General features: G+C 45.1%; 1 protein-coding gene across 12 annotated transcripts in view; it reads left to right on the top strand.

The window, feature by feature from the left end:
- The window catches only part of CACNA1G (calcium voltage-gated channel subunit alpha1 G), a 1,457,373-nt gene that overhangs the window by 797,382 nt on the left and 637,347 nt on the right, over positions 1-22,644 (top strand). The window lies entirely within an intron of this gene.

The following is a 22,644-nucleotide window of genomic DNA, read 5'->3' on the forward strand; positions in this document are numbered from 1 at the left end:
ACTAGAAACACTTTACCACCACATGCCGCGAAAGTGGTTAAGCCCCATGAAGTGCAATTACAAAAGCGGACTAGTGTGACAAAAGCCCCGGAGGGCGCTGCGGAGACGAGTCAGGGTAATCCACCTCAAAATAATAAAAAAGATTCAGCAGCGACTGCATCTCGCAAACTTTCACTGGACACCACAATAACAACAGGGCAACCAATGTTAACTCTAAGGAAATCAAAGGGGGAGATGGATGAGATCCAAATTCTTGACGACCACGGCCCCCCAAAAGATTATCGCCCAAAGATCTCCAAGAACGGTTGAAGATTTCCTGACAGACTCGCCACTTATGAATTTATCACAACACTTGGAAACAAACCAACCGGACACCAGTGAATATGACCCAATGTCCGCTACCACCGCCAAAACAATCACGGAAGTAAAAATCAACACAGGAGAAACAAGACTCTCAAGCGAGGATCGTGACAAATGGGAAACCGTGAAACGAAGGGCGATTCCCTCAAAAAAAGGGGACTCCGACGTGACAAACAGGGGACCTCAGAAAGAAAACAAACCATAATTCCCAAGAGTGAGCCCAAGAGACAGAAGCAGCCCGGGTGACCAGTCCCCCTCAAGTGGAAAGAGGAAAATGGAAATGAATAGAAATGGCCGCTCCCGCCTCTTTAAGCTCGAGCAACAGGACCTCAAAAAAGAACATATAATTCTTAATCGGCCGACCATCCTTCAGATTATGAAAAGATCCAAAGCACGTAGGTGTGTAAAGACGGAGGATCTCGAGTTGGTTGAACCATACCACAAGGACAAAATAGCCAAAGCGTGTATACACGTAAAAGCAGCGGGTATTACCCACAAAAGGTAAATCAGCTTTTGAGGAATTGGCATCGATGGGATTCTGCCTGACCGAAATAAAAAAGCCACACCGAGTGGAGCAAGACTCAAAAACAACAAAATCCAGAAACCATGAATCGCATTACCACTCAAAAACAGAAGAATTGTATTCACATAACCGATGGAACAGGCCGAGGGATGAAGAAGTGGTTCAAGAAGTGATCTAGCATTTACGGAGAGACAGAATACGCGACCGGGTTGAGGCCAGGAACCACGCAAACAAAAAATCGCTTCTAAGACGTGATTCGGATTACAACTATCGTCCCCATTAAATGAGATCGAAAAGATCAAGAGGAAAAGATGATGACAAGCTACAATCAGGGAGCACTTCCGTTTCAAAAGCTTCCAACTTGAAGACTTCAGCAAAGACATCGGACGCCAGACATTTAAGAGGCCTGTGGGACTGGTTCACCTCCACAGGGTTGAAGAAAACTACTAAATAGCAGGGAACAGGGCTGGGCCTCGAGAATGTTGGAACGGCATCGACCACCGAGGAACGGCCCGACAAGGATCATTATATCGTAGGATCCTGGAACACCAGAGGTCATAATCATTTAACAACGCTGGGAGACGTGAACCTAGGTGCTTTTGACATACTATGTCTTCAAGAGACGTGGCTGTTGGAGAAACCCACGTTGGATGGATTCTGTTTGGAAATCTCAGCAGCAACCAGAGGAACCTTAGGAAGACCATTGTCGGGACTGTTAACAGCCATTAAAAATGGCCTGGGACTCGAAGCTCCGAGGAAATGGAAGGAATCATACGAAATGTTGGTGATCCTGACTACATGGTCCCCACCAATCCAGAAGAGCAAGGGTGCTCGATGGAACTGTTTGGCAATCATAAATTGCTATTGGAACCCTCAACGAACGAACTCCAATGCTTTTTGTTCAACAATGAGTGCAACCATTGATCAGCTCTATGAAGAGTTTGATGAAATTGAGATCATGGTATGCAGTGACTTCAATGCAAATTGTAATAAAGAAAACCAGGGTTCGTGGACGGATTCTAATCTGGAACGCGGAAGAGCATGGAGGAAAGTAACCAGTTCAAGAAATCTACAAAATATAGCTTCCCTTTTCCCTAATCAACTGAATATCCCAACCTGGGAACGGGGTGCCTCGAAAGCGACCTTAGACTATATTTTCATCTCATCCGCCCTTGCAGCAAACATAGTGAGTTTTAAAGTGCTAAAAATGGATAACAGCGACCATAACTTACTCACATGTACGTGGCAAGGATGGAGAACAAGAAAAGCAGTCTACATGTCCACTGTTGAAACAAATGCCCAACAAACTTGGTTACGCCTAACTGAAGCAAACCTCCTGAAAATTAAATCATCTTGGGAGGAAAAAACAACTGCTAGTCACCTAAGTAAGGCTAACGAGAGACCAAACTACCTCCCGCTTCTTTTGCCCTACCAGAAACCAACAGGAGGCAGATGAACTGTTCAACTGCACCCTATCCATACATATAACAAAGAGCTGGTAGAACAAAGGAAACTAGGGCGACAACTAAAAAGAAGAGCAAAGAAATCTAATATGGAACAAGACTGGTCGGCATGGCTATGTGAAGTGAAAAGATATGCTGGTTGGCGGAAGTAAAGAAGAGCATGGCAATACCAACTGGACGCGGAAGAAATGATGAGAAGATTGGTAACCAACAAATCTAGTGACTTTTGATCACTAATTAAAAACAGCAATCTCGCACCAAACTTAGCTCCAACAAATGCAGTCTCAGAAGCGAAATGGATCGAGTACTTTTCGAGGGAGTTTGAAGAACCCAAGAAATCTGCAGGTGCGTCTGAAAGAACCACCAACCTGGTTTGAGTAACAATATTGAACCCTGACGATATTGAAGCAAAAATCAGAAATCTGAAATCATCTAGAGCCCTGGGACCGGACGGCTTATCTAACATCATTCTTAAGCAATTCCCGAAAGAATGGTCAGAATTGATTGGAATGATCTTTGAGGAATGCGAAAGAACTCATCTAATTCCCGAGACTTGGCAGAAAGCTGTCATTGTCCCGATTTATAAGAAGGGCAGTCGGGAAGACCCTCTTAATTACAGGCCAATCGCACTGTTTGACATTATAGGAAAGATTTTTTCCTCTCTCATTCTGGACCATCTGAGAACATGGGAAAAAACGGCCAAGTGCAAAGACATCCTACAAAATGGCTTTCAAAAAAACGGCACCACAGCAATTAACATCCTGATAATTAACATCTTTAAAGCAAAAGTAAAAGAAGGGGCACCAAAGATCTATCTGGCTTTTGTAGATTTGTCAAAAGCGTTTGACCAAATAGACAGGAATTTGCTATGGAAAAAACTTGAATCCTCGGAGTGTCCCCAACCCGTGCTTGACCCTCTGAGAGCGCTTCACTCACACACAACCGTAAGAGTGAAGCTAAATCAACAGGTAAATCTATCGGACGAGATCCAGGTGAAAAGGGGAGTTAAACAGGGTTGCTCTCTTGCGCCCGCTCTCTTTATCGCATTCCTGGGAGACTTGCAGTACCCGGAAGAAAAGATCAGGACGCTTCCACCAAAAATAGGAAAATTCATCATTCCTAGTCTCTTATATGCGGACAATGTAATTCTGATGGACCAAACTAACGTGGGGCTTCAGCGTAAATTAACAAATTTGGCAAAATACATCGAAGAAAATCACCTGGAGATAAGCAAAAGAATTATGACATTTGAGAAAAACCCGAAAAAATCCGCAAACATGGAGCTGTGGCACTTAGACGACATCAAAATGTTTGCCCTTGTTCGCCGGTGGATGCCGCCAGCCGCCTATTCCGACTCCAAGGACTAAATCATCTGGCTCCACCACCACATCCCACCGCTCGCCCAGTTACTACTAGTCTGCAAAAGGTGAGAGCCCCATCTGGTTGCTAACCATGCCACTTGTGCTTGCAGATCAATGACTATTGTTTACGCTTCATCTGTATAATCTGCTGACACCCGGCCAGCACCGTACTTCCTATTAGAGCTAATCCTTCATTGCGCCCCATTGCACTGCCTGTGCACCACCAGAGACTATATCACTGATTGCCCTGATCAGATCACTGCAGCATTGTACTTACAGCCAGTGCCGCTCTTGCCCAATTGGTATTCTGATCCTGTGTTTACACTGTATTCTAATACTGTAGATTACAGCCCAGTTCTTAGCCTAACGCTGTCCCACGTGCATCAATGGTATTTAGCCTAGCTCGTGTCCCACTTAGGATTATTGTTGTTAGCCTAATGCTTCTGCATGTATGATAATGTCATCTAGCCTAAACTGCACCCCTCCTAGGATTATTGCTACCAGCCCACTAGCACTTTACTATTGACTACGGTATCTAGCCTTATTGATGTAGTCAAAGTGAGCCTAGCCTCATCTTACACCACCCCACATCCCTAGCTATGATAAACTGGATATTGTGCATCATGTTCCCCTTCTGCCTTGTCCCAGCGGACACCCCATGCACTGGCAACCACTTCCTCGCCCTCAGTAATGGGCTCACCAAACTAGCTTGCCCAAGACACCATCCCATCCCCTGTCCTACCCCCTTCCTCCCCACCATACCTCCTTTCCCATCCTCCTCCATTCTCACTCCCAGTCCCAAGGACCCCTACATAACCAGTAAGGAACACCATCCCACCCCAGCCATCATCAATGATCCACATGTACTCCCCAACCCTTTAATCAATGGTAAAACATACCCTATCCTAGGATATAAGAGAACATCCTGTTTAAGAGCACGCACAAGGTTACCACACCACAACACCATTACCAGGTCCCAGCCACCCAGATCACCCAATCCTTCGGCCCACACAACAAATAATAAACACACTCAGCCTACAGTAACTAAAACTACTCCACCGTGTTGCCCACCAACTAAAAATTCTCTCACTAAGGATCCCAACCCCCCCATTAGTCTAAAAAATGCACTCATCAACGCCCGCTCCCTTGGAGCCCACGCCATTGAAATTCATGACCTCATCATCGAACTCGACCTAGACCTGTTAGTAATCACAGAAACCTGGCTACACCAAGCCTCAGGTCCTCTTTTAGCATTGGCCATCCCACCAGATTACACCATTCTCAGATCTGATAGGACCACCACTCCAGGAGGCGGTGTTGCAATCATTACTAAAAATAGCATCAAACTTAGATCAAGTTCCATTGAAATTATCGCAGGGTACGAACTACTGCTCGCCAAACTCACCTTGAATGAAAACACCACAATTAACATAGTGGTCATCTATAGATCCCCTAGCACAAACAGCCACCCAGAAACAGACATCCCACTAATACTGGCGCCCTTCCTTAAACCCAAAACGAAATGTATCATCATTGGTGACTTGAATCTCGGTTTTAATGACAACCAAGATACCAAAGCCACCGCCCTTCTCCTGGCACTAAATGACATGAATTTCTGTCAACACATCAATGTCCCCACTCACACCAAGGGCAGAACCCTTGATTGGATCCTCTCCCTCAACACCAACATCACTCTAGGCCCGATTACCCCACTTAGTTGGACAGACCACTACTGCATAGAATTTACTATCACTAGTGACGATCCCTGCACACCCAAGAATATAACTATGGACACCATTGAAAGTAGAAACCCGAAAAAGCTCACAGCTGAGAACTTCGACCCCACCTTGAACAAATTGCTAGATACACACTCAATCCTCAGCAATGACCCAACTACCATCGCTGAGTACTACCACAAATGCCTCTCCACAGCGATTGACACCATAGCACCTGTCACCTCCAAACTAAGACGCCTCAATAAAAAATCCAACTTCTGGTTCAACGAGGAACTAATCGTCCTTAGAAGGAAAAAACGCTCTCTTGAGCACGTCCATAATAAACATCCCTCCCCGGACTCAGCCAAAGCATTCAAAGACGCAAATACCCTCTACAAATCAGCTATCATCACCCACAAAGCAAACGCCTACAATGCTCGCATTAGCAACGCAGCATCAGACTCCAAAGAGCTCTTCTCTATCCTTAGAGAACTTGAAAATCCACTCCCAACCGACACACCCACAAACACAAGTAAAGAATGGTGTACCACCATACAAGACGCTCTTGCCTCCAAAATCACTATGCTGCAAAATAAAATCAATTCCAAAAAACTACTCCTAGCAACCAAAAACTCCCCCTCCCCTATTCCCTGCACCCTTTCCAGTGACAACTCAAACCCCCCCTTCCAATTCACACCAGTCACCCACGACCTCGTACTCGACACAATCTCCAAACTAAAAGCATCCAACTGCAAAGGAGACACTCTCCCGGCCAAATTAGTCAAAGCCTGTGCACACACCCTGACCCCTCTCATCACCAAATTTGTCAATGCCTCATTCAACTCGAATACAGTTCCGACCTGCATTAAAGAAGCCTGGGTTACCCCGCTTCTAAAAAAAACAAATCTAGACCCCACCATTCCAACTAATTATCGCCCCATAACCACGGTCCCATTTTTACTCAAAATCATCGACAAACTAGCCTACAACCAAATTCAAACCCATTTAGAATCCAATCAGCTCCTCGGCACCAGACAATCAGGTTTCAGGCCTAACCACAGCACTGAAACAGCTCTCTTGGACCTCAAAATCCAGATGGATGCCATCAGAGATTCAGGGAAACTTTGCATTCTTCTGCTGTTGGACCTCTCAGCCGCGTTCGACCTGGTGGACCACGACAAACTCTGCAACTCACTTACCCGCGAGTTTAACTTCTCCAGGGCAGCCACTGCTTGGGTGAAATCCTTCTTAACCGACCGCACCTCCAGAGTGTCCATAGGCAAAGAAGCAGCCAACCCCATCCCAGTCCCCATAGGAGTACCCCAAGGCTCTTGCCTTTCTCCCACGCTGTACAATGCATATACCAAGCTCCTGTTCTCAGCACTTGATGAAATGGGTGTCATATACACAAACTTTGCGGACGACACCCAGATCCTTATACCACTGACAGGCAACTATGACCAGGACACACTAACAATCAATAAAATCTACGTCATCATACAAAACTGGATGGCATTAAACAGCCTATGTCTTAACGATGAGAAGACAGAAGTCCTCATCGTAGGATCTCCAGCCAAAATAGCAACCCTTCAGCCAGAATATTCAATCATCAATATCGACGGTACCAATATTCCAGTGTTAAAGCAAGTAAAAACACTGGGCGTGTACATCGATGCCAGCCTGACCATGACTAAACAAATCAATGTACTTTCCTCCTCCACGGCCTACACCTCTAAATTAATTGCGCTCAGCAGACAATTTCTGACCCCAGCAAATTGCCTCACCCTAGCCAGAGCACTGGTCCTATCGAAATTGGATTACTGTAATGTATTACTACTGGGCACATCTAACACCAACCTAGCCAAAATGCAACTTTTGCAAAATAAAGTCCTGAGGGCCGCTCTAGGCATAAAAAAATCAGACCACATATCCAAGATTAGTAAAAATGCCCACTGGCTCCCCATCAAAGCCCCTATTATCTTCAAAACATTATGCATCACCCACAAATGCCTTACCAAAAAAGGACCTATCTACCTCAACAACACTCTGCATCCCAAATCCGACATGAGACTACTTAGATCCAATGACAAACTCCTCCTGGACCCCCCCGATTCAAAAACACAAGAGCAGGGGGCAGCAGCTTCACCACTTTAGCCCCTAAACACTGGAACACCCTACCCATCCACATTAAAAAAGCATCTTCCTTTACGATCTTTAAGAAACAGTTAAAAACCTGGTTATTTAACCAATATTAGCACCCAAAGATAGGATCCCGTCCATCTTATACTGCTGTGAATACTTAGGCTATTGTATAATATTGTGAATATTCTGTAATTTATATCATGTAATGGAACGAATGCAATGTTTTGAATTTTACTAATTGCTAAGCTGTCTTTTAACCACGCCGTGACACCTGAGGGTTTGGGCGTGTAACAAATAAAAAAAAATAAAATAAATAAAAAAATAAAATAAACATCAGATACTTGGAGTTTGAATTAGACAACTCGTCAACGGACCAGGCAATGCAAGCAGTACTCTGGGAAAAAGCGAAAAGATTGACAGCGCAAATGAGAACCCTTGATAGGAAGTTCAGCAAATTTTCGCTAAGCCCGGCTATTAACTTCTACAAAATGAAACTTGTGCCGACGCTGGCTTTTGGAATGGAGGCCTCACTCTGTATTCCCCAGACGATATGGGTTAAAATAGAAAGTCTGGTCTGGAAAGCCGTCCTGGGGCTCCCAAAATCGACCTCAATGGCGGCTATCCGAAGGGAACTTGGACTAGTCTCGCTAGCCTCGACTGTTGATTTCAGCGCAATGAGACTATTCAGAAAAATTATTTTGGCAGATTCCCTTCCCATCTATTCATTAATCAAAGAAGAAATGGAAAACGGTAACTGCATTGCATTTAAAAAGTGGGCCAAAATCAGAAAAGAATGGTTGTCCGATATACTGTGCACAGAAACAGATTTAAAAGAAAACCCTGATAAAATCAAATGTAAACTCGAAGAAATGGACTGGATTAAAACAATACAGACAGCAGCAGATAACAAACTTTTACGCCACCTTCCTCCCACGTTTAACAAACCAAAAGTCCCAATGAATTATGTCAGCAAATTTCCAGAGAAAAAAAAAAGATTCTTGTTTATGAAAGCGAGATTAAATGTACTCCTGACTAAAGAAATCCTCGCAATTCGAGGTGTGGTGGAAAATCAGACCTGTCGATTATGCAAAAACACGGAGAGGGTGGAAACCCTCAGACATTTGGTTCTCAACTGTCCCATCACCGAACTACTTATCTTTTGCCACTGATCACGAACCCATGGATGATCCATGAAGAAGACTTGTGGAATAGACTAATTTCTGGAGAAACCACAAGGTGGACGGTGGCTATGGCTAACCTAATCGAATTGGCTTTCAAACAGATCAACGAGGCCTCACGCATGGATGCCACCTCAACGCATTGAGTTATGTAGCCCAAACAGACAGGTGTCTTCTGGGCCTCTCTGTTACACTGTGGACAACCAGTTTAATCTGTGGGAAGCCTTTTTTCCAGAGAAACCTGAGATGAAAGTCTTGAATTTTCTGAACAGAGAATTTAATGCACCTTTTGATAAAATTACAGGCTTTACCTGAATATAAGTAAAAATAAAAAAAAATAGAGGTTCCCAAATGGATCTCAATTTGTGTTACTTTGTAACTTTCACACAGCAGTAATAAAGCACTTATTTATTAGGAAATAACAAGGTATATAGAAAAAGAAACCTCTTCCAATGTTCAAAGATAGATTTCAGAAACATTAGATTCCACAAAGTTAATTCTAAACAACACCACAAATGTTTAATTCCCAACTTTAAAATGAATTAGATAAATATCAAAATGTTTTCTTCATCAAAAACAATTGATATCTATTTCTTCTTATCTGGATAATAATTACACTACATTACTCAGCGCATCTTCCTAATGAAAACAATTAGAGCAACAAACAATGGTACAGCCAAAGTCCTGCTAGTTTCGACCTCTAGTTATATCACTTCTTCGTACCAGCCCTTCCTCAGGGGAATTCTTTTTCAAGGTCTCCCTGTCCATTCAAGCACAGACATGAAAGAGGAATGTCAATGAACCTTACTTAACATCAGAAGTATCTTTGGCCTCTTGATTCATTGGTACAGCGTTCTATTGGGCTTTTCTGTCATATTCAGTGCAGCCATCTTTTATAATCACACCAACCATTGTTTTATATTTCATTTGTTTTGTAAAGCAGCACTGAGAACAAGGCTGTGATGTGAGGTGGTATTCCTTACAATTCTCCTTCCTATAGAATATTCTTAAATTAAATATGAGAGACGACAATCAGAGGTCTATAATGTTAATAATGGTGATATTACTAAGCACCAGAGCATAGTAATGCACTAACATATTTACCCCTTCCTTTGCATTCCTCAACTGGGTAGTGGACATTCCATTCCTATATTTTATATCTAGCCTCTGGGTATTCTTTCTTTTTTTAACGTTTTGTATTCTTTCTATGTTTATTAATTAAATATTGTGTGCATTTAATGGGGCAACTTTAGATATGCTTATCAGCACCATGGGCCATGTTGAGGCTGTCCAGCCATCCATATCAAAATGTTACATGTTGACTCCTGCCATCCTTGTGATTTCTGAAATTCTTGTCCAGCAAACAATGGGTGTGGTGAGCAAATCATTTAGGCCTATCGGTGCTCATCCGAATGCCCAGACATTTCAAATTGCTTGTGGCGTGCCTATATAGCGAGTCAGTCGGGCTGTCATGTTTTAGAATGTATTGGGTGATGATTAATCAGGATTAATTAACAACCAACTCAAAGAAGGGATCATATGATCAGTAACATCGTTCACTTTGGTTCTGATTTTTCTGTGAAATGTGTCACCATAAGTTTAATAATGCAAACTCAAGAATAGACCTATGTGCTTTGTAATTAAATGAATACAGAAATTACATATCCCAACCTTTTGACCATAGGGCTTTAATTTAGGTAGCGTGTCATGCAGGTGGATGGGAAACAGAATAACTCTGTACTCCAATAATCAGGCCAACTCAGGAAGATGCCAACGTGTTTACTGTTTTCATATCAATTATCTAAAACAGGGAGTTACAATGGACATCAAACAGCATTCTCTCAAAGCATTTAATAAAAAACAGTACTTATATAGCAAAAACTCATCATATGTGACGTCATACTACATCGCAAATAAGAAAAGCCTACGGGGATTGTGGTTTGCTCAGGGAGAACATCTAAGTATACTTTCTATAAAGGGTCGTATTGTGGTTGGATCTCTACCGCCAGGTGGACAACTCATGCCCAACCCTAGTGTAAGTCATCTTCATCAGTTATTAGATACACAGTACTCTATTGGCCCTCAAACTATAAGGCCCTTCGTTATATGACCCTCTACAATTGTTTGACACGCTCGTGCCCTTCTGGAACATTCGATTCACTTAGCAGCATGTGAACTCAGACCCATGTGCCAGGAGGTGGATTTGACTTTACCTCCCCACCCAATTAGCCCATCATCTCTCATCACTCATGCCTTCTGCCATCCGGACTGTTGTTGAACTTGGCCTTGCAATGTATTCTCATCTCTGGGAATATAAGGGAGTGTGAGCACATGCTTATCAAAGTTCTGGACTGCGTGCCCAACCCTATTCCCATACTTATCTCACATAACAGGAGACTGCAATTCGGCCCATTTTATAGCATTTAATTGTCTTGAATTAATAAACGTGACACTCATGGTGTTCTTTCTTTGCACCTTAACGAGGGATTATACAGCTTCTCACATTCACTGTTCTTTGAGGATAGATAACCACTTCTTGCCTGCCTTCAGTCTTGACACCAGGCCAGATAGCCCTTCTCGTTTCTTCCATGCTCCGAGCTAATTCTTTGCTGCGACACAGTCTTCAGCCCTTCTCTTCATGGTCTGAACTTACTAGAATTATGACACTGATGTCCAGCTTCTATATAATGGTGGCTTTGCCTGCAGTCAATTCACCACATACAGCCAGCTTCTATGATCTCTTCACTTTCTTCAGTGCTTTTCACACGTGCAATCTTTGTTTTGCACATGAAAGTTTACTCGATTCTTTACTTGGTATTGTAGTATTGCATTGTATTGTTTATTTATATAGCGCCTATACACATGAGTGTGTCAAAGTGCTCAAGGGGGGAGGGAACAAGGGGAAATACAACAGTAGCCCAGAGCTCTTGACATTCTGATAAAAGTCTGCAGAGGCAGAGTAAGTGCTTAGAATACATTTAACAGTTAAGACACAGGCCTGACAATGATTCTGCGGCTTTATTAGAGCAATTTAGGGGAGGAGACAGGGGAGAACAGACAGACAGTCATCAGAGACATTGCATTTGGTTCGTGCAAGTGCATGGGGGGTCACAGGGAAGGGGAAGTCAAACTGCACCCAGTCGGCGGACACTGTGGTAAGTGCAGAGAGAGCCACTCTCTTGGGTTATTCTAAGTGCAGTGAAGGTGGGTGAGAGTAGGGCCCTGAGGCAAGTGCAAGAGGGGACTGGCGGGGGTGCCTACGACCGGTGAGGCTCTGAGGTGCACCAGGCAGCCAGTCAGCAAGCTGTAAGGAAGAGGGGGACGAGATGGAGCAAGCAGAGGGATAGGTTAGCAGGGTAGAGGGAGAACGAAGGAGGGGGAGAAGAGGAACGTCTTGAGGAGTTGCCGGAACTTAAGAATGTCAGGCACAAGACAGAGGGTGGCAGGAAGGCTATTCCAGAGGGAGGCAACTGCTGAGGATAAGGATCCACCTCCAAATCTCTGCTTGGAAAACGGACTCACTCGCAGAAGGCTGAGGGTAGATGAGCAGAGGGCTTGTGCGGGACAGTATTTAGGTAGGCAGCGTTGCAAGTAGTTAGGTCCCAGGTCCCAGAAAGCTTTGTGGACAATGCAGAGGGTCTTGAACTTGATCCTTGCAGCCACGGGAAGTCAGTGAAGAGATATCAGCCCCAGAGAGATGCGGTCCATGGATAAGTCTTGCGGTTCTGTTCTGAATGTGTAGAGAGGGCGCAGGGCAGAGGAGGGGAGGTTGAGGAAGAGGCTGTTGCAATAGTCCAGCCTAGAGGGAACCAAGGCTCTGGAGACAGTGAGCTGCTGCGGGAAAGTGAGAAAAGGAAGAGTACCTGTAAGGAGGTGTAGCTGATAGTTAGACTTTTTAGCAATGTTAGAGATGTGCAAAGAGAAGGAGAGAGTGGAGTCGAAGGGTGCAGGCCCAAGGGAGGCCGGCCAGAGCCAAAGTGGGAAAGCAGGAGAAGGGTTCCCAATGAGAACAATCTCAGTCTTACTGGCATTGAGGCAGAGGTTGTTTGCAGCACACCATGACTGAATAGCGGATAGACAGTTAGATATGTGCAAGGAGGAGGAGGCAGCTGCAGGTAGCCTAAAAGATTGTTGCGTGTCATCCACGTAACATTGGAAGTTAGAGGTGAAAGTGGCAATCACACGTGCCAAGGCAGCCATGTTGATGTTGAAGAACCAAGGGCAGAGGTTAGATCCCATGGGGAACGCCACATGTTGAGAGAGCAATGGTCGAGAGAAAGGCTCTGAGTTCCACCTGGAATGGGTGGTCGGAGAGAAAGGAGATGAACCACGCCAGATCCTGACCTGTGATTCCCAAGGTGTCACAGAGACGTGTGATCAGGATGTTGTGGTTACCCATGTCAAACGCAGAGGAGAGGTCAAGGAGAATGAGGACAGAGGGAGTGTTAGTGTTAAGATTAGAGAGCAGAAACTTCATGGGTGTTCAGAAGAGCAGTTTCTGTGACTCTGGATGCTCTAAAGCCTGACTGATCGTCATGCAAGCAACCAATAGATTCAGTGTGGAGGGTCAGCTGCGAGATAGCCAACTTCACAAGGCATTTCTTGAGAAGAGGGTGCACTAGAGGGTGCACTGGGGAGTGCTTAAGGGCAGTTGGGAAAACTACAGTGGAGAAGGAGAGATTGCAAAGATCAGCCAAGGCTGGGGCGAGGGAGTCCATATTCTCCTTAATGATTTTGGAGGGGCCTGGGTCCGTCTGTTTGGATGAGGCCTTCATAAATTGGAAATGTCTGGTGACCTCATCAGGTGTGACGGGTGGGAGAGACAAGAGGGTTACAAGGCGGCGGGGCCAATGGAGGCTCGGTTGTTGGTGTATGCTGTGGGGTGGGAGAGAGGAAAGGATGTGTTGGGTTTTAGTGATGAAGTGTCATCAGTTTCTATAAGGTCCATACATTCTCTTCATCAGCCAGTCTTCTCAGTGCGTCACACTCGTTTCTTGTGACGTCACCAACTTCTCGTCCTCTCTTTTTCATGTTCCTTCGGGGATCTCCTCCAAGAGATTATCATCTCTTCGGGCATACATCTGATATGCTTTTCTTATTGGATACCTTTTCTCATAGACTCGACTTGGAATAGTCACAACTGCTGGTGTCAAACATAGCACTATTTCAGGCTTCCAGCATACAGGTAGTAGGGGGGGCGGGACTTCCTGCAGTGGCAGGTGGCTGCTTCTCCACACTTTTTGTACAGTAAAAGAAGACAAGTTGTTTCAAAATGCCATAGGTTTCATCAGTACATGCAGATTTCATGTGCACTAACCTGCAGGTTTGGGAGAGACAATATCAAAATAATATTCCTAAATAAAAGGTTCAATTGGGTCAATTGTCAACTCCTAACCTCTAAAATTATGCCCCTGATGGATCTGAGCTCAATACAACCTCAGTTCATACTTTAAAATCACACTGAACATGGGTCTCGCTTTGAAAAAACGTTTGATTTAATATATAAAACTTATATCCCCAACCAGCGCACAACTATTGTGGTGCATCTAGTGCACAATTGCTAGGGTGCTTCAAAACACTATTCCTATCAAAATATACAATATGTTCCCCATAGCACAATTGGAAACATTGTTGTCTTGGATAATGTGGAAAAACGTGTTGTGAGAGCCTCGCCCCTTTCCAAGATTCCAATAATCAGCTTTAATGTGCTCATTCAAGACTGCACAAGTGCTTATTCAAGAAGTCTTGCAATTCTTTCTGCGTTTCAAATCAAAAGTCCAGAATCAATGTCCATTGTGCATACACATGGAACTTGGCTAAATGCAATTGTCCACCTTTTAACTATCAATTTTAAAGAAGCAATAATATTTCTACTGCTTGTTAATGTCACAGTTAAAGGAGAAAGTATTTTATGAACAAAGTTTAAAAGGTTGCCAATTGGCAATATGTTCGGTCAGGGCACTATATACAAAGTTCACAAGGATGTCAGCATATCACTTAGAAAGAATGCACCTGTTCTCATGTTACAGACCCAGAGCTGTCTGTTCTTTCAGGAAAGATTATGTAAACACTGTATATGATATATGACTGTGGGGAAAATAGGCATTAGTTCATTTGTGAGGCCATGCAATCCCCCTATTGCTGTTCCCAACACTCGAGATACACCTGTTCTACTGTAACACCGTCCTGGGTAAAGTCTTTCATTTGTTCTTTAGACTGAAACTTGTTTGGGTGTGCTGGAAATCAGAAGTTTGTGATTGGAATGGATGATCATGAGTTTTTGAAACTTCTGAATGTCCAATGTATATAATTGAATGTGAATTTCTATGATGTGTTTTATTAGGTTACTAGCAAAAGTACCCATTCCCCGAACAGGTTTTGTAGACAGACATGATAACACTCTCATCAATTGTTGAAAATAAATGATCCTGTAAGTAGCTGTTCTGACTTGCTTATAGCTTGATGCGCTTTGCACCCTGAAGTAAACTGCACTGTGAATGGCGCGTGTGGCTGGCTAACATACACTGGAGCAGACGTTGGGGGAAGGGAGGCGAGTGCGCTGGTGCATACCTTCTGTGCTCTCTCTCCACCTGTCATCTCACCCTGGTGTGGTGCAGTACATTGTGGTGCATTGCAGTGCAAATATCTCAGACACTGTGCATCCTAGGGACTTCTTAAAACATGGTATTTCGAGGTCCATTAAGGACCTCGAAGTTTTGTTCCTCATGTCAAGGCCGGTCCTTTTACGACCACATTGATGTTTTTCCGATTTCAGGCAACGTCTCATGTGTGAAGGTGCTGAGATATGGAGGAAGGGGGGGTGTCCAAATGGTATGTAGCCTGTCAGGTCCAGGGAGTCCTAAGAGGTAACTATGCACAATTTGGTACACATTGGTGAAACAGTGTGGACTTGTATAAGGAACAATGCTTCACCAAGCCACAAACTCACAAACAAATTCAGAGTTTTGCTGAAATCCGGGGAAAGGGGTGGTGTGTCCAAATGTCATTTAGCCAGTAATGTCTATAGGATCCTAACAGGTAACTGTGCAAAATTTGTTGAAGATTGGTGAAACAGTGTAGAATTTTATAAGGAACAATGCTTTGCCGCAAACGAAGCCACCCACGCATTTTCAGTTTTATAAATAAAGATTGTGGGAGTAATATTATGTTTTGTGTTATCAGTGCTGAAACATGCCGCCTGTGGATAGATAGTGTATTGGACATTGTCTCAGAGCCTTCATTTAGATGTATGAATTCTTTCTGTTTTAAAAGGCTCAATCAATTAATCAAGTAAAGCAACATCGACATCTCTTTATTGGGTATGGAAGTGTCCAGCAATGTCTGAAGCTTCGCCTATGAGGGATGTTCATAGTTGGAACAGGGTCTGTAATCAATAGAGTGGGTAAACTCTGTATCATTGCTTGGAATCACTAGTGGAGTGTGCTCCGGATAGGCATTGTGCCAAGGCATAAAACAGCTGTCCCAGGCAAGGATTCTCTTTAATTAAAAGGCCTTGTCCCAGGGACAGAAACAAAGGCAAAGGCATAATATATCATGGTGGGGTAGCTGAGATGGAACCAGGCCCCCCTAAAGAACTATAACACTAAAGGTAAATAAAGAATGTGAAAGAGGTAGGCTTTTAGAAATATATGCCTTTTTTAATATCTGAGATTGATTTAAATGAAATCAAGATAGCGATTTTTATAAGTCAGCAAAAGGGATTGTGACTAATTGAGGGAATTTATCACTTTTCCCCAAGTGGGGAGCCCCCCGTTTGAGGCTTGGATGGTGAGCCCACCCCGCAATGCCATCCCTAAGGGTCTGGGCAAGTGGGACCTCACTGGGAGAGACTCCCCCTTTGGGAACATAGACTCCCGTTCTTCTAAGGAACTCCCTAAACAATTTCCCTTGATAGCATACATGGGACCGTCTGAGATGCCTGACAGCAACAAATCCAGAAACTGTGAGGAAGACAAATTTAACATAAACCATGATGATCAATGAACAGCATATGTCTCTTTAAGGACCAACCTCCAATTCACTGCAGCGAGGAGCCTTAAGACAGATGATACGCCAAGCCAGGAGAGATTGAGAGAAACGCATGCACCAGTAGGGGAGGCCCCCTGATAGTGTAATACAGGCGAGAGGCGGAACTGACCAGAGCCCCGGAGCCCGGGAAGTTCAGAACTTCTCTGGATGAGAGCAACTGACACTGGAGAGTCATTGACCACCAAGAGTACGGGAGCCAGAAACCTGTTGGTGTCATGACCACCAAGATGTCATCATGATGGGCAGGCTGCCCAACTAACTACGCTGCCACCAATCCGCTGAGGGATCATCCATGGCACTGATTACCTGAAGGGACACCGGAACACTGAACCACAAGAGATGGAGAGATAGATGCCAACAAGAACTAACTGATGGAGAAGCCAAGTAAGAGAGAATTTCCCAAGCAACTGCAGTCCCACAGAGATGTTCCCCTGTGATACGAGAGATAGCGAGGAAAGCGGGAGGGCCGGGAGGCCAAACAGGGATTTGTCATGTAATTGGAGGAACTCATCCCCGTGAAATTGACAACATCTGAAAAAAATGCAGAGTTTATAAATTTGAATTGTACCAATACTGAAACAAACATTATAACTAAACCTGAGAAAGTAAGAAGTGGATATGACTACACTGGGAAGAGGGGTGAATAACCCAGCATTTAAGGGGGGCCAAATGCAATATATTAGAGAAAGGAGCGTATGAAATACAGACAAGAGAAATGGCCAAGATAAAAGACAACCAGGAAAAGACGACGATAAAAAGAGGGAAAAGTGGCCAACCAAAAAGGTGCCCCTCCAGGAAAATCGAGCCTGCAAGATTGTACAAGGGATCAAACAAACTTCATGAAAAGGCCATGGAAGCAATCCCTAAAGATAAGGGAACACTCAAAGACATTGTAAAAGAATTGCAAGCCTTGATACAGCAGGTGACCAGAGACTATCTCAAAATACTATATTGAAGAGAAAACTCTGAACTACAGGCAGTACACTGCCTCGTCAGTAGAAGAAAGTCGTTCTCCTAACTCTAGTGAGTTTGAATAATGGTAGGGTCAGTTAGGATTAGTTTTCGGACAGCCGACTCATTTTCTGGAACTTTCTTGATGACTGACGAGCACCTTAGTTATTTATATAAGCAGTTAAGACCCCTTAGCAACAGGGAGCGGGAGAGATAGGCATTTTCTGTATTTAAGCAATGATATTGTGTTCTGTGGGCTTCGCCATCCGGGTGCCGTTACCGGGCTGGTGAAGCCCTTAGAAAATGATATTGTTCCTATTAGCACACCGAGGCAAACCCTTGCGGTGCTATTAGCAATTGGAAAAAAGGAAACCCGCATACGCTGCTTTGTTCGTAGCAGCGGCCGGGGAGAGTCAGGATTGCCATGGAAATGGAAGGTGGGGTTCTACTTGGAGCTCCTCTTCCATTGTCATGGCAATAACCAGGAAGCCAAGTGGATGGTGCAGTCCGACAGGAGGAGCCCCTTTCAGGTAAGGAGGGGGCAGGGAGCGGGTGTTGAGGTGCTGGATTTGGGAATTGGAGGCAGAGAAGGAGAGAAAAAGCAGTGCCACGGGAAGGGTGGGTTTGCAGACCATTCTAGTTGCTCCGAACCCAGGCTTGCATTGATAGATGCAGCTCGGGTTTGTAGCAACCTGATTGGCTGCCGCACCTGCCAAGGGTGCTCATATTTAATACATCTTTTTGCAAATGTCATTACTGTGTCTGTGTTCTTTTTCTGATCCGCCACAGACCGTAGTGCCAAACATACAGAATTGATTGGGTGGGGCCAGAAGCTGACATGGGTTATTAGAGCCTGCTAATGTGTTGAGGAGCTACATGCACAAATAACACACATCAAAGAAACCCTGATGTCCTCTCGTTCTTGCACACATGATGAAGCGCATTCTAATTTGAATCCAATGTGCTTTCCCCAGTTTGGATTCCCACTCGGGGGCACTCAGCTTCCTCAGTGGAGTCCATTAATCTTTGCTGTTTAACGGAGCCATTGAGGAAGAGCTATCAAGGAAGTGTGAAGAACTATCCATGGCTTCTGAATCGAGGGTCCCCGAAGACCTTTGCTGCAGTGGTTAGTTGGGACTCCCTTAGAACTGGGCCCACTTCTTGTGGCAGAACCATGGTTTTCCTAGCCTACTATGCCTATGCATATTAATACACCCTTTATCTCCTGGACACTTTAATCCTTTCAAGTGCATGTCCAGCCCCATTCAGGTCATGCTGTAATTCCGGCTGAAATAGAGGAGAGGCTGTCACAGGTGAATTTGGAGTCCACTAAAATGGCCCCTAACGGCTTGTGCTGCGGTCCCCTGGTGCCCGTCCACTAATGCCGGATGGAAGGAGTGACATCCACTTCCGTTTGGGGCGTCAACACTCCAGAGAAGAAGGAATCCCTTCCAGAGGTGCGCGTTTAGATTTACCCTAGTAGAGATTGGTAGCTACCCTGGCAGGGTATAATGAGTGGTATACAGGAGAGTGTGCCACACATGCCCGTGTGAGTATGACAGAAGTAAGAAAGAGGGTGCCACGTTGATATGGCTCTTGAATGTGGGGTTCCTGACTTCACATTTACCCTCTGACTTCCTGCCTGTGCTTGAAGTGGTGGCTGTGGACCTGAATGAATGTGTGGCTAAGCAACACCTGAAAGAGCGAAGGCCGCGTTTCCGTCTAAGCACTGGGCCAGGCCTAGAGTTTGATAGCAAAGGATTTCCGTCTAAGCACTGGGCCAGGCCTAGAGTTTGATGGCAAAGGATTTCCGTCTAAGCACTGGGCCAGGCCTAGAGTTTGATGGCAAAGGATTTCCGTCTAAGCACTGGGCCAGGCCTAGAGTTTGATGGCAAAGGATTTCCGTCTAAGCACTGGGCCAGGCCTAGAGTTTGATGGCAAAGGATTTCCGTCTAAGCACTGGGCCTGGCCTAGAGTTTGATGGCAAAGGATTTCCTGCATTCCTAAGCGGCACAACCTAACTTTCCCCAATGATCTGCCCACCGGTTCGCTGTTTTACTAGAAATTCCTGCCACTGGAGAGTCATGCCAAGCCGAAGACTGAGCTCCTTGAACCACGTGCCCATGAGAGGGCTCTCTGGCAATCTGTTAGGGTGCACCTGTTTTGCAAGGGCAGGCGTGGTACACGAACTGCAAGTTACCGTCATAGACTGTGCATGTTTACTTCATTGATATTCTTGAATGTAATGCTGTGAGGAAATATGCAAAACTGTTGTAGCTCCACTCACTCAGTCTAGTCAGTTACTGCCAACAACCTTAATTTGTTAAAATTTGCTCTACAAGTTCTTGTGGCACGTTGCATCATGAGGGCAACCATGTTGTTAAAAATATAAAACCTTCTGAACAGGAGGGAGAGGTCTTCAATATTTGCACTGGTTTAGACCAGGAGGTGGATGTGAGCATCTCCGATTTGGTATGACGTCATTTCATTAAAAAAATTAAAGGGGATGTGGGGTTTGGTGGGTAACCCCCAAAAATTAAAAATTAAAAAATTTGATGAGTTTTTTCCCAAAAAAATCTGCGGTAAAAAACCCTGCGAAAAAACATCCCGCTATGAAATGACATGGAACCCTCGGATTTACCCCTGCTACCCTACACCTGATTCCCAAAACCTGAAACCAGAGCAGCTAGGAGAGTCCTGTCGCATCTTTAAGATACCCTTGAGCACGCCTGGGGGATTCCCATTTCCACGTGAGCATCTCAGCGAGGGTGGGTCCAGGGCCAGCTTTCGGCTTTGTGCATCATGCATAAGGGAGCTGGTGCAGATCGGAGGTGCTCCCCGACATCTCATTTGCTCAATTTGCTCCAGGAAAAATCCAAGTCGATCAGCCCCAGGATGAGCAATGAAGATCCAGGTGGCTGTGGGGCGCAGCTGGTGTTTGCTCCAGGAGCGTGGCCACCAAGCACGAGGGTTCAGTGTGACACGAGGGCACGACAGGTCACAGTCCCCATCCATCAGGCCATGGCATTATGACCTCGTATCTCAGGTCATATGCTTTGTGAAACTAGAACCAGCAGTACCTTCTGCACTCAAGACACTCCCCAGGGCTGCGACTGGTGAATCTCATTGGCTGGACCAGTGGCCACATCTGGCTAACCCTCAGAAGAGTGCATGGTGCCGCTGGCGGTGGCCAATGTGGCACTAGAGGGGATTTGAACGTGTGTGAGCCCTTGACATGTATAATACATGGAGTATGGGAGCTTAGGCCACCTATCCGGGGTGAGGTGCGCGTGCACATTGTGTTCCGCGCGACACAGATGTCTTCCGTGTGCACCATTGGTGATTCATAGATTTTGTGAGCAGAACTTTGGGAATTGGGTTTTTCCGCTGCTGATTGGGAGGTGGTGCCATGCATATGCATTCGGCTCATCTGCATCTCGTTGACCTGAGAGATGCTCCATATTAACATTTTGCAACAACTGGGCCTGTGTGTAATGAGATGTGCTAAAGCCGAGGTGCATTTTGCGTCAGCCTGTTTGACCTTTTCTGCTAAAATCTGAAAAAGAGCAAATGCCATGTTTAATGGGCACGCTGATGGAAAATGTAATTAGAGGTGGCAGCTTCTGGTTGCCAGATGCGCGAAGAGTTAATAGGTGCAGAAAGAGAATTGCTTTCTTTTGTGTTGTTTAAAAGCAAAAGGAAGCACACCTCTTAATGCAGTTGCAGTAGGTTCTACCTTGAGTATGAAATAAACAGTGTTCGTTTATTGTCATCATAATGAAATGACTGAAAACCTCAGACACCTGAACATCCAGTGGCCTGCCCTGCTGAAAGGCGTGTGGGTTTTGCAGACACCTGAACATCCAATTTCCTGCCCCGCTGAAAGGCATGTGGGTTTTGCAGACACCTGAACATCCAGTAGCCTGCCCTGCTGAAAGGCGTGTGGGTTTTGCAGACACCTGAACATCCAATTTCCTGCACCGCTGAAAGGCGTGTGGGTTTTGCAGACACCTGAACATCCAGTAGCCTGTCCTGCTGAAAGGCGTGTGGGTTTTGCCAACATCCAGTAGCCTGCCCTGCTGAAAGGCGTGTGGGTTTTGCAGACACCTGAACATCCAATTTCCTGCACCGCTGAAAGGCGTGTGGGTTTTGCAGACACCTGAACATCCAGTAGCCTGTCCTGCTGAAAGGCGTGTGGGTTTTGCAGACACCTGAACATCCAATTTCCTGCACTGCTGAAAGGCGTGTGGGTTTTGCAGACACCTGAACATCCAGTAGCCTGTCCTGCTGAAAGGCGTGTGGGTTTTGCGAACATCCAGTAGCCTGCCCTGCTGAAAGGCGTGTGGGTTTTGCAGACACCTGAACCCAGTAGCCTGCCCTGCTGAAAGCAGTGTGGGTTATGCTTGCTGTCAGATGACTGGGCCTGATTTACACTGGAGCATTGAGATGCCTGTGCACATCTCAGATTCGTGCACCTGCCACCTTACACCTCTTTCACAAAGCCGAACACTGGAGGAACTCTGGAGACGGCGGCAGCGTCTCTGAGACCTCTGTGCGGGTCATTTTACATGTGGCTGAGCAGCATATGATGGCGTGCACCTTCAAGCACAGCTCAAAGAGCAGAAGTGGCAAGAAGCAGAGCGTTCCTCCTCTTTCTGGAATGATCTATGCCTGCAGGAGAATTTTATGCAGGTGAAAACACAATGATTCCTATGGAAATACTTCCATTTAGCGCCTGCTTAAAGCATTCAGACTGCATAGGAAATCATGGTAAAGACTGTCTCCGTAGGATAATTTGAAGGCGGCTTGTACATTTTTTACAAGATGGAGCGTAAAAAGGAAAGGGTAATGGTGATTTTGCGTGGTTTCACTCTTTCCTTTTGCACTCTCTGGCTTGCTAAT

Source organism: Ambystoma mexicanum, chromosome 3q, assembly GCF_040938575.1.
Source record: "Ambystoma mexicanum isolate Mex_15411 chromosome 3q, UKY_AmexF1_1, whole genome shotgun sequence".
In the NCBI taxonomy this organism is placed as follows: domain Eukaryota; kingdom Metazoa; phylum Chordata; class Amphibia; order Caudata; family Ambystomatidae; genus Ambystoma; species Ambystoma mexicanum.